The sequence below is a fragment of the Culex pipiens genome, chromosome 1 (assembly GCF_016801865.2).
Source record: "Culex pipiens pallens isolate TS chromosome 1, TS_CPP_V2, whole genome shotgun sequence".
In the NCBI taxonomy this organism is placed as follows: Eukaryota; Metazoa; Arthropoda; class Insecta; order Diptera; family Culicidae; genus Culex; species Culex pipiens.
In genome coordinates, this window is record NC_068937.1 from 44,904,688 (window position 1) to 44,920,740 (window position 16,053).

Below are 16,053 nucleotides of genomic sequence, written 5' to 3' on the forward strand. Positions count from 1 at the left end.
TAGGTGGATTTATTCCCCCAGGACATAAACCAAGTGTGTTAGAAAAATATTAGGATATTTTTTTAATGCTTGAACACTTTAAATAAAACATAGCTTAGCATTGAATACTGCAATTACGCTCAACTAAGTTTTATTTGGTGTTCAAGCAATAAAAAAATGTTTTGATTACTAGGATTCCTCCTAAGAATATGGGAATAAAAAGCAATTGGTATTTTGTTTTATTGCTTCAACAGGAAATATCGAGTTGTAATGTTTTCCATTAATTTAAGTCTATTCTACAACTGTAGAGTGTGGTAGGTTTTTTAGCTCAGTGTCACCATTAAGATAAAGGCGCCAAGCCAGGCCACTTTTTACTTCCTCTGTTTCTTCTCCTTCTTGGCCACGCTAGAATCGCCGTCTCTGGCTTCCTCTTGGACACCTCATTCTCGGCTCTGACCGCTCTGTCCTTCTTCACGATCTTCTTTCTTTCTTGTCCCCGGCGGAATCCTTGCTGCCTCCTTCGAACTTCTTGGTGGTCTTGGCCTCGTGTGCTTTCTTGGCGGCTTCGGTCACCTTCTGGAGTAACTACTCAGCAGCGTTGATAACAGCCTTGTTCTTCTTCTTCTCGAATCCGACTGAGCTGTGCGACTCACGCATTGAAGACAATCGGGTCCGGCACCCACATATGCCGCGACGGCACAGGGTCAGAACCTGGCCAGACGATGTCTCTAGTGCTGCAGCACCACCACGCCAGTTGTTCTTGGGCGTTTTGGACTTGTCGTCCTTCTCCGGCAGTGTGGGCACTTCATCACAAACAGACGAACGGCTTCCTCCTTGGTAAGATTCCTTGACATCCTTGCGGATGTTGGTCGCAAGCTTCGGTCCGAGACGGCGCGGCATGGTCGTAACCTTCAGTTCAGATATGCTCTTCTCACCGTCCCGCCGGATGTTCAGCGCCAGCACTGACAGGAACAATGAACCGATTTTTGCTCACCGGTTCACCGGCCCACAAAGTCGACTTTGTGCTTTCCTAGCGGTCGCCGCCCGTGCCAGTGTTATTCAGCATTCGTTAGCCGATTTAGTCCGTAAACTGGAACGGTTTGGGCGGAGTCTGCCAGCGATCAGCGTAGAGATTTTCGAAGAGTTGTCCACGTTGCAGCTACCAGGAGGTCGGGTTGATCTGGAATTAAATTTTGAAATCTTTTTGAATAAAACTGCCATTTTTTTTGTTGATGTGTTACTGTAACATAAGATAAGTACATAATTTAAATAAGAAAGTCAAATTTAGTTGATTCACTGCAGTTAAGCGACTGGTGTGTGAATATTCAGAAAGGGTTTGATCTTCAACGGGTTCTTCGTGGATGGACATTTGTGGAGCGAGTGCTTGGTGTGAAATTTTCGAGAATAATCGAACCATCACATCATCTTGGACAGGCGCGGGACAGCGCTGCCGACGTCACGGAGTTCCCGGAAGGTGTCCCGCAGTTTCCAAAGAATCACACGCTGCAGGGTGCACTTTACGAGTACCACATGAACGCATCTGACGAACCTGCCGTGATGGCCAACGGATGCGTTCGAGACATTTGGGAGATCAGAAGAGTCAAGTGTACCTTTATGTGCTGAAACCGTTTGCTGCACGTGGGCTACTTCCAGAAGCACATCGCCGAGTACATGGAGTCTACTGTTTGTCCACCTGCGGTCGCTGGAGTTCGGTGGCACCATTCAGCACCAGAAAGATGTACAGTTGTTGGTCACTTGTACCAAAAAGAAAAGAAAACAAATCCAGAGGAATAGAAAACAATATTAGAGAAATAAATAATAAAATTACAAAAAAGCTCACCTGATGCATTTCCGCCGCACCAACCACAGCAGTTCTTCCAATTAGGCTTGTTGCAATATTCGAACGACACACGACAACGACAGCCGGAACAAAGAAGCCACCAACTTCCTCAAATCTGGCGTGACACCGTGACAACTTTCACAAGTACGAAGTTGCGAAAGCCCTCGGGTTTGTTTCGGTGCTGTTTGACTTCCGGCGCAACTGTCAGTGGACGTCAGGAACAACGGCGGACAAGTCGGACGATTAGGACATGCGTGCGTTGATGAGTTGTTCTGTAGCAAACGGAACGGGAACAAAAAAGATCGCATTATCTTGCAAATCCGTTACAACGCAGCAACTTCGTGGAGTAGTCGGGAAATGGTCAAACTTACCTTGGCCGGCTTCTGTGGACCGGTTTTTCCTCAATTTTGGTGGTTTTTGCTGATAAAAACAGATAAAAACTATTTTTAAGTTAAATTCCCTGCGACAAAAAAAATGCGCGAAAATGAAAACCAAAACAAACTGCAACTGTCAAGCGCTAGCGAACAAGTCTCGCTATTCAAATAATGTAAAAGAAGAAGCTCGCTGTTCAACGGAGCTCCGCATTCAAACACACGCACACTTTGAAAATGGTTGAGATGGTGTTAGTGTAAATTTCCTAATCTGACCATTCGATGCTCAGAGTTGTGAACATTGGATGGGTCAAGCTGTTTGAGCATTGAACGTTCACCGGATTTTCTTTGCGTGTACTTGTTGATGCGAAAAGACGAGGTGGTTTTGTGGCTTTTTAAGAGAGTGTCTTGAAATATGCTAGACACATCTCAAGGGGGCTTTTATCCACCTCCTAATAAAGAAAAATACAAAAATGAAACTGTTTTAAAGTTCTAATCATAACCACTTACTTTGCCGAAAAAATACCTAATTGATTAGTTAATTTCTTCTTTAAATATAGGGGTCATTCTCCGTCAACTCACACAGCAGTTACCGTGACCCCTTTTTGATTTCCATGAAACTTGGCTCTAAGGGTAACGGAGGGGTGGTTCAACCCTTTAGAGGTAGGCAAAATCGCTCTTTCTTAAAACTGCGTTTATTTTTGCTAAAATTGAACTAATGCTGACATTTTATTTGGAGAAAATATTCTGTGAACTCTTTTCTACATTCTGATTTAATTGATAAAGTCTATAAACGCTGAAGTTTAATTGGGCAAGACAATTTATTTTTTTCCAAAATCTCTCAGCTATTTAGTAGATTTTAGGTAATATTTTACAAGCTAAGCCATTTTAAATGCTCAATTTTTTTCGGATAATACTTTAACGTACGATCGGTTGTACAATGCCATTTTTTTCATTTTGTTCAGTAAATCATATAGGCCGTTGCAAATACTTTTCAAAGTTTATGTCGCCCCCTTCAAAATTGGCCTGAATAATCGGGGGGCAAAAAAAAAATGTTTTCGGAAAACTTCAACATTCCCACGTTTAAAATCATATTCAGCATGTTTGAGCTGCTTTGAAAACACTTTAAATTTTCATAAAATACCAATGTACAGTCCCACGAAAAGATTTTTTTGTCGAAAAAAAAAATCCTTCAATTCCTCAATATTTTCAAAACTAATGATTGGAAAGCAACTGTAAAATGCATTTTAAAACACTTTTATCATCCAAATGTTGAAACCTAGGCTTGTCATTTTAATTCTTACATTTTTTTTTATTTTTTTGCCTTCCCCCCTCGACTTTGGTCAGAGCTGAGGGACATAAACTTCAAAAAATATTTGCAACGACCTTACTTTTGGAAGAATAGTAGGAAACTGAAAATGAGTATGAAAACATTTAAGTGGTGTTTGGCGGCAATGCTATATTGGGATAAATTTTTATAAGCAATTATTTTTCAATTTGGAATAGCATTTTCAATTCTAAAAACAAATTTTATGCTACAATTTGTTCGAAATTCAATAAATTATATTGATAACAAGTTTAAAAATCAATCCATCTAAGGTTTTTTTTTTTCAAAAAACGTAGTTCAAAAAAGAACTGTGGCTCTTTTTTGAGTGCCATGGTTCGTTTGCTCTTTTTAGTGAACCGACTCTTTGAGCGGTTCACTCTTTTTTTGCCCACCTCTACAACCCTTTTCATTTTTCTGGATTTTTACTAAGGCACGTTTTTTAAGTGATTTTTAGCTCGAAGAGATAAGAATTTGGTGTCAAAGGAATTTTGGTTTATAGTTGGGTGCTGGATTTGTCGGCGTTCTCAAAATTGAGAAAGAAATTTATTTTTCAAAAAACTATCAAAAATCGTGCGACGTGTCATTTTATGGAAAATTTATTGTAATTTTCGAATCTGCAATGACCCAGAGAGTTATTTTTTTTTATTACCTGATTTTCGGCTCAAAGATCAGAAATCACTCACTCATCGCCGAACGCGTCGCCACCATTCGTGAGCGAACACGACCCACTAGCTGCCAGTGCCTTCGACAATCGCTTCACACAGCGAAACAAATACTTCGTGAATTTCTTTGCCTTCTCTTCAGAGAGGAAAGAATCTAACATAATACCAGCGAGCCGCTCACTTGGCCTGCACTACCACATTTTGGAATGATGGAAATGGATTCAAATCTTTGATATTGTGTTATCAACAAAATTGCAAAACACTTGTGATAACATTGGTTTTAAGCAGACTATTTCGAGTCAACTTCTCTGAGCCATTCGCTGGATGGGAGTGTTTCTAAGTTGATTGTAGATGACAGCCGTGTTTTGCGTACTTTTCTAAGTAACTTATCTATTTTACTTTACTTAACATTTCTAAGCTAAGTGATTGTAGATAGGCTATTAGAGTTTACTAATTTTCTACAAAGTTGTAAAAAGACAAAAACAAAAACAATGATGTATAAACCTGAGGAATTTGCTTGCATTCTTAACCAGTTATCTGAGATTATTAAAACGATTTTGTTTTTTTTTTTGAAAAGGTTTGATTTTGATCATTTTTGACTACTTTTTGAAGTTTTATCCCTGAACTCCATCGTGAGCTAATTTTTAAGAAAATTCAGCAAATTTTGCATAAGAATGACCCTTCGGACGTTTGTTGTGGCTAAAATTGTATTAAGATGGAAAAACTATTGATGCAAAATGCCATTTTTACGTAAGGAATAAGGCACCTTTTTATTTTTGGTTTTTTATTTTGATTTATCAATTTTTTCAAACTCATAAACACACTCCCTCTTCGCACAAATCACATTACTTCACATGCAAAACTCCACTTTCCTCTTCCTCTATTCCCAACTGCTGCGGCAGAGGGCAAGTGAATGCACTCGTATGAGAAACGGCAGTTCACACATGGTTCCCGAGGATATATCCATGTCGGACGATTTATCTTTCGACGTTCCTGCGATCCTTTTGCTCCTTGCGCACAAAAAAAACCCCGTCGACAAAAGTTAACTTTCCGGTTCGTTTTCTTGCAACTGGAGTCGCTAGTGTATCCCCCTTCTTTCCCGTGGCCTGCATCTCTCGGATCATGGATTCCAGGCGAGAGTTTTGGGGTTAAATTTATTTGATTTTAAAATTTATTCTTTTTTTCGAGAAAAGAATTCCGCTAGAAGCGACATGGTCGAAAAATGGGCAAAGGAAATAGATACTCTCTTGATGGAGTGCGTGTTAGCTCGCAATGAAGAGATAGTTGATGCAGTTCATGAAAAGGATAACTTTTTCCAGAAGGGAGGAATCATCAAAAGGTTCAAATTGAGTTTCGAAAAAATCGTACAAATTTTAAGACAGTTTTATTCGGCAAAAAAAAGGTTCTGGATAAATGGGAAGAGTATTTTTCCGACTTGCCAGCTCAAATCCGTTCTTAAATGGTTCAATGATGTTGAAATGCAACCTACTAACTCAGCGCAATCATTGCCGATGTAATGCAGGGGTTGTTAATATCTCAACTGACTTTGGTTGTTTCTAGCATTTATTGATTTTGACTATTTTTACAGACATTGACTGGCTATGACTGACTTGACCGGCTTTAGAGGACCTTGAATGACTTTGACTGACTTTGACTGACTTTGCCTGATTACACTGACTTTGATCGATTTTAGAAATAGAAAACACTGAGAACCACTGCCACCGAGTTCGTTCAACAAATCCAGTCAAGCAAAAAAACAGGAATCGTCTGCTAATAGCTCCCGATAGTGTTCTCCATCGTCGGGTCAAAACCTACTACCAAAGCTCATCGTCGTAGTTTAGACCTCCGAAAATCCCCACGAGCTGCCTTACAAAGAATGCTGACTGCGCGATAACGGCCTTCCCAGGGGCGGCTTGACCACCTTCTTCAGGGGCCAATTACGGAAACCTTAAGGAAGTGAATCTTTTGCACAAATCCCACCAACCTATTGGTAGCTGGTAGTCAGTTATCGCGCACACGGTTACACCCCAGCGCACAGAGTGACTTCCTTCAGGCTTTTGCCTCCCAAATTGCGCCATCTGGTGGTCCCTAGATTCGTCACGTGTTTTCACGTGACTTTCTATCTTTATTTGAACCCTTGCGGGGTGGCACCTACTACGCGTGGAGAGGAAAACTACTGTGTAAAGCCGGTGGAACAAGCGGAAAAAAATCGAAAGAAAAGCGGATGGCCTTCCTCTCTGTATTTGTGTGCAATACATTAGTCTAGTCAACTGACAGCAAGAATTTATACCTTTTTCTTATCAAATTTCCTTTCGGCTGGGTGTGTCTCTTCTTTTTTCGGGAACGCACACATGTGAATACACTTGGTAGCAAATAAATTCCAGCTTCTAGCATAGCATAGCATTGGTGTCTACCCGTAGCTGCTACTTCGTTATTGACCAGGACCCCCAAACATTGCTCCGTGGACCACAGATGAAAAGTAGGAACCTATCATCACCCCTTCGCAATTTCAAAGGTCCCTATCGTGCTGATCAATACCGACGCCGGCCACGACCAGAGGTAAGACACGGGGAAGTGGATGGGAATGTTAGCCGATACTTGAGTGATGGGACCGCTAAATCAGCTGCGTCTCCGACAAAGTATCACATGAGTTTTGAGGGGTTAGTAAGATGGGTATGAGGTAAGAATTCACTGTGGTAGGTGATGCGACCATAAGCAATTTGTTTATCGGTTGAAATTTTAAAAATCTTAGGCAGCCGGCTGCGGAAAGATACCTATTTAGGGATTTAAATATAGTATTAATTCGAGCGCGATTCTCCAGAAATTCTCCGTCGGCGTGCCTTCCGATCAACGGTGATGTAGGAAGGGCTTCATACATTAAAATTATTTTATATTATAAGCCTTAAAACATATTCGTCGACGTGCCTTCCAATCCTCGATGATATGGAAAGGACTTAATCCAGCAATACGACTTGCTTGTCTCAAAAAACAAAAATCGGATTATTTCCATCGAAAACTATATAAAGAGAACAAAAATAAAATTCATCGGCCAACGAACGTGCGAACTAAAAATAAATGAAAAAAGAAGAAGAAGAAATCCAATCACCCCATGCACTCGAACAGCGACACAAAAGAGACGTAAAACAACACGAAAAAACAGGACTGCGCGTCCCCACAAGCACCGCACTACTCACTAATCCGATTCCAGCTTCTCTAGATTAAGGGACTCAAAAGATCCCGACTTGCCGGAGTCCGACTGCGCAGTTTCAATTGGTAGCGATGTGAGTGTTAGCAACATTTGGTAGCGAAATGAAAAAAATGCTGGAGTAAAAAGTCGTGGTAACATGGAATCCATATGTTGATGGTAGTGTATTTGGTAGTAAAAAATGGTAGCAAATTGAGAACAGCATTTGGTTGAACATTGGTAGCCGATCGGGAAAATATGAAAAGATCAGTCAAATCAAAATTGATAGCGGATTAAATATACTGATCAGATAGTAAGTTGTGGAATTGGTAGCGAATAAAAGAATAATTTGACCATTGGGGTGAACATTGGTAGCAAATTGAAAAGCCCATTCAATATAGATATTGAAGTGTAAAAAAGAACTTGCTTACAATTAAAATAATAAATAATTTATGTCGACTCTAGAAAAAAAAATCCATGAAAATTGGTAGCCGATTGAAAATTTGTTGTGTACTGTAAGTCATTTGAAAAAGATAAACGTTGGTAGCACATTTAATAATCCGCTTGATTAGAAACTGGTAGTAAAAGTTGACGATCACTTGTTAAAAATTCAGAAGTTAACAGTAATCAATTACTGACCATAGAGATCAATTCTAAAAGACGAATTCAAAAGGCCATGCTGAAAGGAATATGTATAAGACCTCTTGTTATGCCTTTTTGTAGCAAATCTCGAAGATCACTTGCTTGGTAACCTAACTTGTACAAATCTTATAGAGCATGTAGATAAAAAATATTAAAAAACTAAAAAAAATATCTTGACGCATGATGAAATCGGAAATTGTTGACATGATTAAATTTCCATTTATATAAAAATTGGTAGCACACACATGAGAAATAAGAATCAAAACTAGGTTGTAAATCAGCAACTAAAAACAAACCTAACGGTGAACACTGATAGTGATTTTAGCTGACAAATCATTTCCAATATAGAGGAGAGCTTGAAGAGCTCGACGAAAAAGTTGAAGTTTTCGGCGGCAGTGCTATAAATTCTGTAATATTTTTAATATTTGACGAATCATTTCGCTTTCTTCGACAAACTTTTCCCCTGGAACACGAACTATGAGCTCGAAAGGTTTTTGAAAAGTGTAAAACTGACAAAAACCAAAATGCACAGATTTTACTGGTAAAATCCCATTTAAACTTCAAAGTCAAAGCGCCAGGTCCTGTTGCATCCAATCAAGCTCATATTTGGGATTCGATCTCAATACACCTAGGGCAGCGATTCTTAACTTTCTTTTAGAACTGGGACCCCCTGCCATGTAAATCAAGTAGGCCCGGTACCCCCATTTAAAAATCGCTGACCTAGGGTATTATGACCTGAAATGTCCGCAAAAATGATCCACTTTGTTGCATTTTAGTACTTAATTGATGTAACACGATGGATAACATGATGGATGACCTATAACAATCCAACGTACCTCAGAGTATCCTTCGTGGTTCAGCGAAGCTACCTGAAGCTATACCGATGGTTAATACACCCATATAGACTCCCGTTGATCTGGTAGATCATCAGGTCATCACTTTCTGGAGTTCTTGGATAACTCATTACAAACCAACGTACCTCATAGTATCCATCGTGGTTCAGTGAAGCTACCTGAAGCTATACCGATGGTTAATGTATTCATATAGACCCCCGTTGATCAGGTAGATCATCAGGTCAGAATTCCCGGGAGTTCCTGGAGGACCCATAACAATCCAACGTAACCCAGAATATCCATCGTGGTTCACTGAAGCTACCGGGAGCTATACCGATGGTTAATATACCCATATAGACCCCCATTGATCAGGTAGATCATCAGGTCATAACTTCGGGGAGTTTCTGAAGGATCTATAACAATCCAACATGGCTAAGGTTATCCATTGTGGTTCATAGAAGCTACCTGAAGCTATACCGATAGTTATTATACTAATATAGACTCCCGTTGATCAGGTAGATCATCAGGTCGTGGAGTTCCTGGAGGACCCATAACAATCCAACGTACCCCAGAGTATTCATCGTAGTTTATTGAAGCTACCTCAAGCTATACCGACGGTTAATACACCCATATAAACCCCCGAGGATCAGGTAGATATCTAGGGCATGACTTCCGGGAGTTCTTGGATACCCAGATTTGTGGATGGCCCCTTATCCGTGTTTCGTGGATGACCCCTTATACAAATGTTCCCCTTAATTTTGGGGAGCGTTATTTCGGGGTTTGAGCGCAATTCGGGGGGCGCAAAACGGGGGAGGCGCAATCGGGGGGAGCGTATTTAGGGGATTTAGTGTAATCAATAAAAACAGAAAAAACTCCGTGCAAGGTTGACATTCTTCATACGAAAGAAGTTTCAATATTGTCGTGCTATTTTGACACATCCTGAAAAATGATGTAAGTGCGATAACTGGCCAATGGGATTTCAGATAAGACTGCGTTTGACACACGGGCATGCCAGACTACCGTAAACATTTGTAATTATAAGTCGAGAATCCTGCAATCGAAATAAACTAAAAAAAAGTAATGCACAAAATCATCAACCAAACAAAACGTGTTTGTTATTGTTTACATTTCGTGCTCTTGTTTTTGTTTATTCAAGGTCAATCATTAGAACGCATTTTTAAATAATTTATTCTAAATTTGATAGCGAATTGGAACGACAACTTGTTTTAAAATTGGTATCGATTTAAGGATAACGTTTGAATAAACATGTTGTTGAATTGATAAGACTGATTGATATAATGGTAGCCGATCGAGAGACTAACTGGAAGGAGAAATATTCCTTTTCTAATCATTGCTCTTATTTTCAATTCAATTCGGTTTTATTTGTGAATAATCTAGATACAATGAGTTATTTTGAAGTGCATAACAGAGTTCCTTACAGCTGTGTGTTGCATCATAATCCATTTAGGAACAATTATTTCATTAACTAAAGCACTAGCAAGAGTAAGAAAAAACTATAAAAAAAACTTACAGAAATTGCAAAGGAAAGGGGATAGAAAAAGAGCTTATATCTAGATCACAGGTAATTTATCCTTTGTAGATGTGTTTGATCATCAGTTCCCCAAGGGCCAGGAATTGTTCTGCCTTGTTCCGGCAGCTCCGAAACCGCGTCATCATCTCCCCCGCGAGAGCAAAGAACTCCGGCAGGGTGAAGAGATCTTCCCCGGTGACTTCTTGCTGAGCCGTACTGCCGCTACCGGCAGCGACCACGCTGGCGAACGAACGCCCCCAACCAGGAGGGAACGCTGAGTTTTCCGCTGGAACCGTAAGCTGTCCAGCTGCAGGAACGGCTGCGCACGTACTTCGCTGAGGTGAGTGGGACGCTTCTGCTTTCTTCTTTCTCTTTTCCTGCTCCTCGAGGTAGGCCTTGCGCGCGATGCATCCGCGGTAATTGCCGGTATGGTTGCCGTCACAGTTCGCGCACTTTACGCGCGGCTTGGTTTGTTCTGCCTTGTCCCCCAAGTCCGCCTTTCGTGGCAGTGCGCACGCCTCCGAGAGGTGTGACTCACCGCACTTCACGCAGCGGGGCCGGAGGTTGCAGTTCCGCGAGCCGTGGCCGAATTTCTGGCAACGGTGGCATTGCGCTACGTCCGTCGGGTTCTTGGTGTAAAACCGCCAGTTTACCCAAAAACTGTCCAACGTCTTAGTCCGCCGCAGGTCTTGGATCTTGACGGTGCCGCGGTCGAAGTACAACAGGTACAGTGTGTGTGTACCTGTTACCGTTGACTTGCGCGAGAGCACTTTAATCTCCCGCGGTTTTATTCCGGCGTCCGAAAGGTGACCCTTCAGGTCGGAGATCGGACGGTCTTGATAACCCTGCAAGACGACCTTAACAGGGGGCTTCTCGGGGTTGAATGTGTAGAAGTTGAAGTTGCTACGCTTCAATTCTTCAAACACCAGGTCGAAGCTCTTTTTATTCAGTGTGATCACTTGCACTGCCGACTTACCGATTTTCAGACAATATCCGAGGCCTTCCAGCAACTCGTCAACATCGTCCGCCAACGTGTCCAAAACAAAAGTTGGAGGTGGTCTTCGTTCCGTTGGAGAATTATTCTTTTTTGGCGTCGGCATTTTTTTCCGTGCACGACCATCGTCGTCGTCGTCGTCGGTAGTGGTGCTACCGTCGGTGTTGTTGTTGTTTTCTTCGTCGTCGCTCAGCATCTGGAAATTGTTCCTGATGGGAATGTTGGCGGATGTTGATGTGCCACTGGTCGTGGCACCGGAGGTACCCGAACGGGTTCGCACTGGTGATCTTGGAACATATCCGGGTTGTAGTAACTTTTTGTCGATCCCTTCTGCGCTCACGCTCCCCTGCGCGATGGCGGCCGACACGGCGTTGGTTTGTTTACCTTTTTGCACACGGCCGGTAGACGAACTTCGCGGGTTTTTCGAGGCCGCACTCGAACTGCCACGGCCACGGCCGGCATTTGGCATGCTGCAGGAGCAAACTCGCGGGTATTCACAATCAACTACGGCGAAAAAATCCGAAAAAAACGATGGAGCACTGAGCACTAGCTGCATGCTCTCGTGCGTACACTGAGCCAGCCTATCCAGCCTATCAGAACTTTTCTTTAAATTGCAGTCTATGAAAAGCTAGTTTAGCTGTCATAGTTAACGAATAGTTCAAGCAGTAGTTAGCCATTCCTCTTTGTCAATTTCTCGCAAAATTGTTGGTTTGATACTTTGAAAACTGCAAGAGTGTTGAGAAAGGCTTTGCATGCTGGAAGTGGGTATATTTCCCATATAATGCAATTTTAACAAAATTATTGAGGGCAATTAGGGAAAAAAATTCGTTCTGCTGCTCACATGTTTTAAAGGAATAAATGAATGCATAACAGAGCTTAACTTGCTCTCCTGGAAAAAGTTCAAACGCTACCAACAAACTGAGCACTCAAAAAGTACATTTCCAAATTCAATTCACCGTAACTTCACCCACATCCCGAACATGTAAAGTATTTGCCAATGCAGCCAAAACCTCGCACGCTCAATATTTTCAATCAGCGTTCAATTTTCGGTCGAAAACATTGCAATGCAATTCGTCCTGCGCTACCAACAAACTCGGAGTCAACATGGTGCAACATTCTTGTCCGGCCCCTTCCGGCTGTGTGGCGGATGAACTGCATGCATGCCAGCAGTGCATTTCGTCATAATTTTATCAGTTTTGATTGATGCACTTGCGCCGGGTAAAAGTTCTCCGCAAACAGCAATTCGATATCCAACTCAGTGTGATATTTTTTGGTAAATTCGTTGAAGCGTGACATTTCACTGGAAATTGGCCAGTGATGCCATAAATTTACAAAAATATCATCTGAACTGCAATATTGTTTAAACTAGTGAGATAAAACAAAGAAAAGATATGATTAAAAGTCTTTTTAAGTTTTGAGATAAAAGTGTACCTAATTCTGTGCTGAAGAGTTTTTTGGTCAAAATAAGACAAAAACTTTAAATTGTTAAATTTGAGAGATTGCCAAAACTAACTTTCCCAACTCCGATCGGGATCAAAACAAATCCTTACTATGGAAATTTTCATCCAGAGGAAAGTCCAGGGGAAGTGCGAGAGAAACAAAAAACATTTGTCAAAAAGTGAATGATGCAGATTCGGGATGCGCATCTGCTGTTACCTTGACTTGACAGAGGACCGGGATCTGGCATACATTCGTGCTGGCCTTGGACACACTCTGCATCATCATCAACATAGCTCGTCGTCGCTCATCGAGCGACAGAAAGTGAAAAAAGCACCGCTGGAATAATGAGGGGTCGTCCATAACTTATCATCCAGTGATTTTTGAGTATTCTTAAAACTTAAAAAAAATAACCCTTTTGTTCAGGTTTGAAAAATGACAAACTTCTCAAAAAGTTTATGCAAGTTATGGACGACCCCGCAACCCAACTGTTATTTGTGTGACAATGTTGTCACAAGTTTGCAACCGGGTGGATGTCAGTATAGGGGAAAGAGGTTGGTAACTGAATGTTGATTTTTGACTCTGAATATAAAACATTGCGAAAACATGGTGCAAAACAAAGCCAAATTGGGAAGTTTGGGCAAAAAAACGTTGGAGGCAGATGTGTGTGTGTGGAGTGATCAGGGATTGATGTCGGTAAAATTTGTGTTTTAAAAAGATTTAATCGGGCAGGAAGTGAAAAGATTTTGTTTGAGAAAAGCAAAAAAAATAAATAAAAAGCTGAAATAAAACAAATACCAATTATGTCATTTTTGTCAATTTTGTGAATTTTGGTAATTTTGTCAATTTTGTTAATTTTGTCAATTTTGTTAATTTTGTCAATTTTGTCAATTTTTTTTTAATGTAATTTTTCAATTTTGTCAATTTTGTCAATTTTGTCAATTTTGTCAATTTTGTCAATTTTGTCAATTTTGTCAATTTTGTCAATTTTGTCAATTTTGTCAATTTTGTCAATTTTGTCAATTTTGTCAATTTTGTCAATTTTGTCAATTTTGTCAATTTTGTCAATTTTGTCAATTTTGTCAATTTTGTCAATTTTGTCAATTTTGTAAATTTTGTCAATTTTGTCAATTTTGTCAATTTTGTCAATTTTGTCAATTTTATCAATTTTGTCAATTTTGTCAATTTTGTCAATTTTGTCAATTTTGTCAATTTTGTCAATTTTGTCAATTTTGTCAATTTTGTCAATTTTGTCAATTTTGTCAATTTTGTCAATTTTGTCAATTTTGTCAATTTTGTCAATTTTGTCAATTTTGTCAATTTTGTCAATTTTGTCAATTTTGTCAATTTTGTCAATTTTGTCAATTTTGTCAATTTTGTCAATTTTGTCAATTTTGTCAATTTTGTCAATTTTGTCAATTTTGTCAATTTTGTCAATTTTGTCAATTTTGTCAATTTTGTCAATTTTGTCAATTTTGTCAATTTTGTCAATTTTGTCAATTTTGTCAATTTTGTCAATTTTGTCAATTTTGTCAATTTTGTCAATTTTGTCAATTTTGTCAATTTTGTCAATTTTGTCAATTTTGTCAATTTTGTTAATTTTGTCAATTTTGTCAATTTTGTCAATTTTGTCAATTTTGTCAATTTTGTCAATTTTGTCAATTTTGTCAATTTTGTCAATTTTGTCAATTTTGTCAATTTTGTCAATTTTGTCAATTTAGTCAATTTTGTCAATTTTGTCAATTTTGTCAATTTTGTCAATTTTGTCAATTTTGTCAATTTTGTCAAATTTGTCAATTTTGTCAATTTTGTCAATTTTGTCAATTTTGTCAATTTTGTCAATTTTGTCAATTTTGTCAATTTTGTCAATTTTGTCAATTTTGTCAATTTTGTCAATTTTGTCAATTTTGTCAATTTTGTCAATTTTGTCAATTTTGTCAATTTTGTCAATTTTGTCAATTTTGTTAATTTTGTTAATTTTGTCAATTTTGTCAATTTTGTCAATTTTGTCAATTTTGTCAATTTTGTCAATTTTGTCAATTTTGTCAATTTTGTCAATTTTGTCAATTTTGTCAATTTTGTCAATTTTGTCAATTTTGTCAATTTTGTCAATTTTGTCAATTTTGTCAATTTTGTCAATTTTGTCAATTTTGTCAATTTTGTCAATTTTGTCAATTTTGTCAATTTTGTCAATTTTGTCAATTTTGTCAATTTTGTCAATTTTGTCAATTTTGTCAATTTTGTCAATTTTGTCAATTTTGTCAATTTTGTCAATTTTGTCAATTTTGTCAATTTTGTCAATTTTGTCAATTTTGTCAATTTTGTCAATTTTGTCAATTTTGTCAATTTTGTCAATTTTGTCAATTTTGTCAATTTTGTCAATTTTGTCAATTTTGTCAATTTTGTCAATTTTGTCAATTTTGTCAATTTTGTCAATTTTGTCAATTTTGTCAATTTTGTCAATTTTGTCAATTTTGTCAATTTTGTCAATTTTGTCAATTTTGTCAATTTTGTCAATTTTGTCAATTTTGTCAATTTTGTCAATTTTGTCAATTTTGTCAATTTTGTCAATTTTGTCAATTTTGTCAATTTTGTCAATTTTGTCAATTTTGTCAATTTTGTCAATTTTGTCAATTTTGTCAATTTTGTCAATTTTGTCAATTTTGTCAATTTTGTCAATTTTGTCAATTTTGTCAATTTTGTCAATTTTGTCAATTTTGTCAATTTTGTCAATTTTGTCAATTTTGTCAATTTTGTCAATTTTGTCAATTTTGTCAATTTTGTCAATTTTGTCAATTTTGTCAATTTTGTCAATTTTGTCAATTTTGTCAATTTTGTCAATTTTGTCAATTTTGTCAATTTTGTCAATTTTGTCAATTTTGTCAATTTTGTCAATTTTGTCAATTTTGTCAATTTTGTCAATTTTGTCAATTTTGTCAATTTTGTCAATTTTGTCAATTTTGTCAATTTTGTCAATTTTGTCAATTTTGTCAATTTTGTCAATTTTGTCAATTTTGTCAATTTTGTCAATTTTGTCAATTTTGTCAATTTTGTCAATTTTGTCAATTTTGTCAATTTTGTCAATTTTGTCAATTTTGTCAATTTTGTCAATTTTGTCAATTTTGTCAATTTTGTCAATTTTGTCAATTTTGTCAATTTTGTCAATTTTGTCAATTTTGTCAATTTTGTCAATTTTGTCAATTTTGTCAATTTTGTCAATTTTGTCAATTTTGTCAATTTTGTCAATTTTGTC

At 38.3% G+C, this 16,053-nt stretch overlaps 1 pseudogene; it reads right to left on the bottom strand.

The window, feature by feature from the left end:
• Window positions 1–350: 350 nt before the first annotated feature.
• LOC120412471 (40S ribosomal protein S6-like) lies at window positions 351–1,562 on the bottom strand (annotated as a pseudogene).
• Window positions 1,563–16,053: the final 14,491 nt, after the last annotated feature.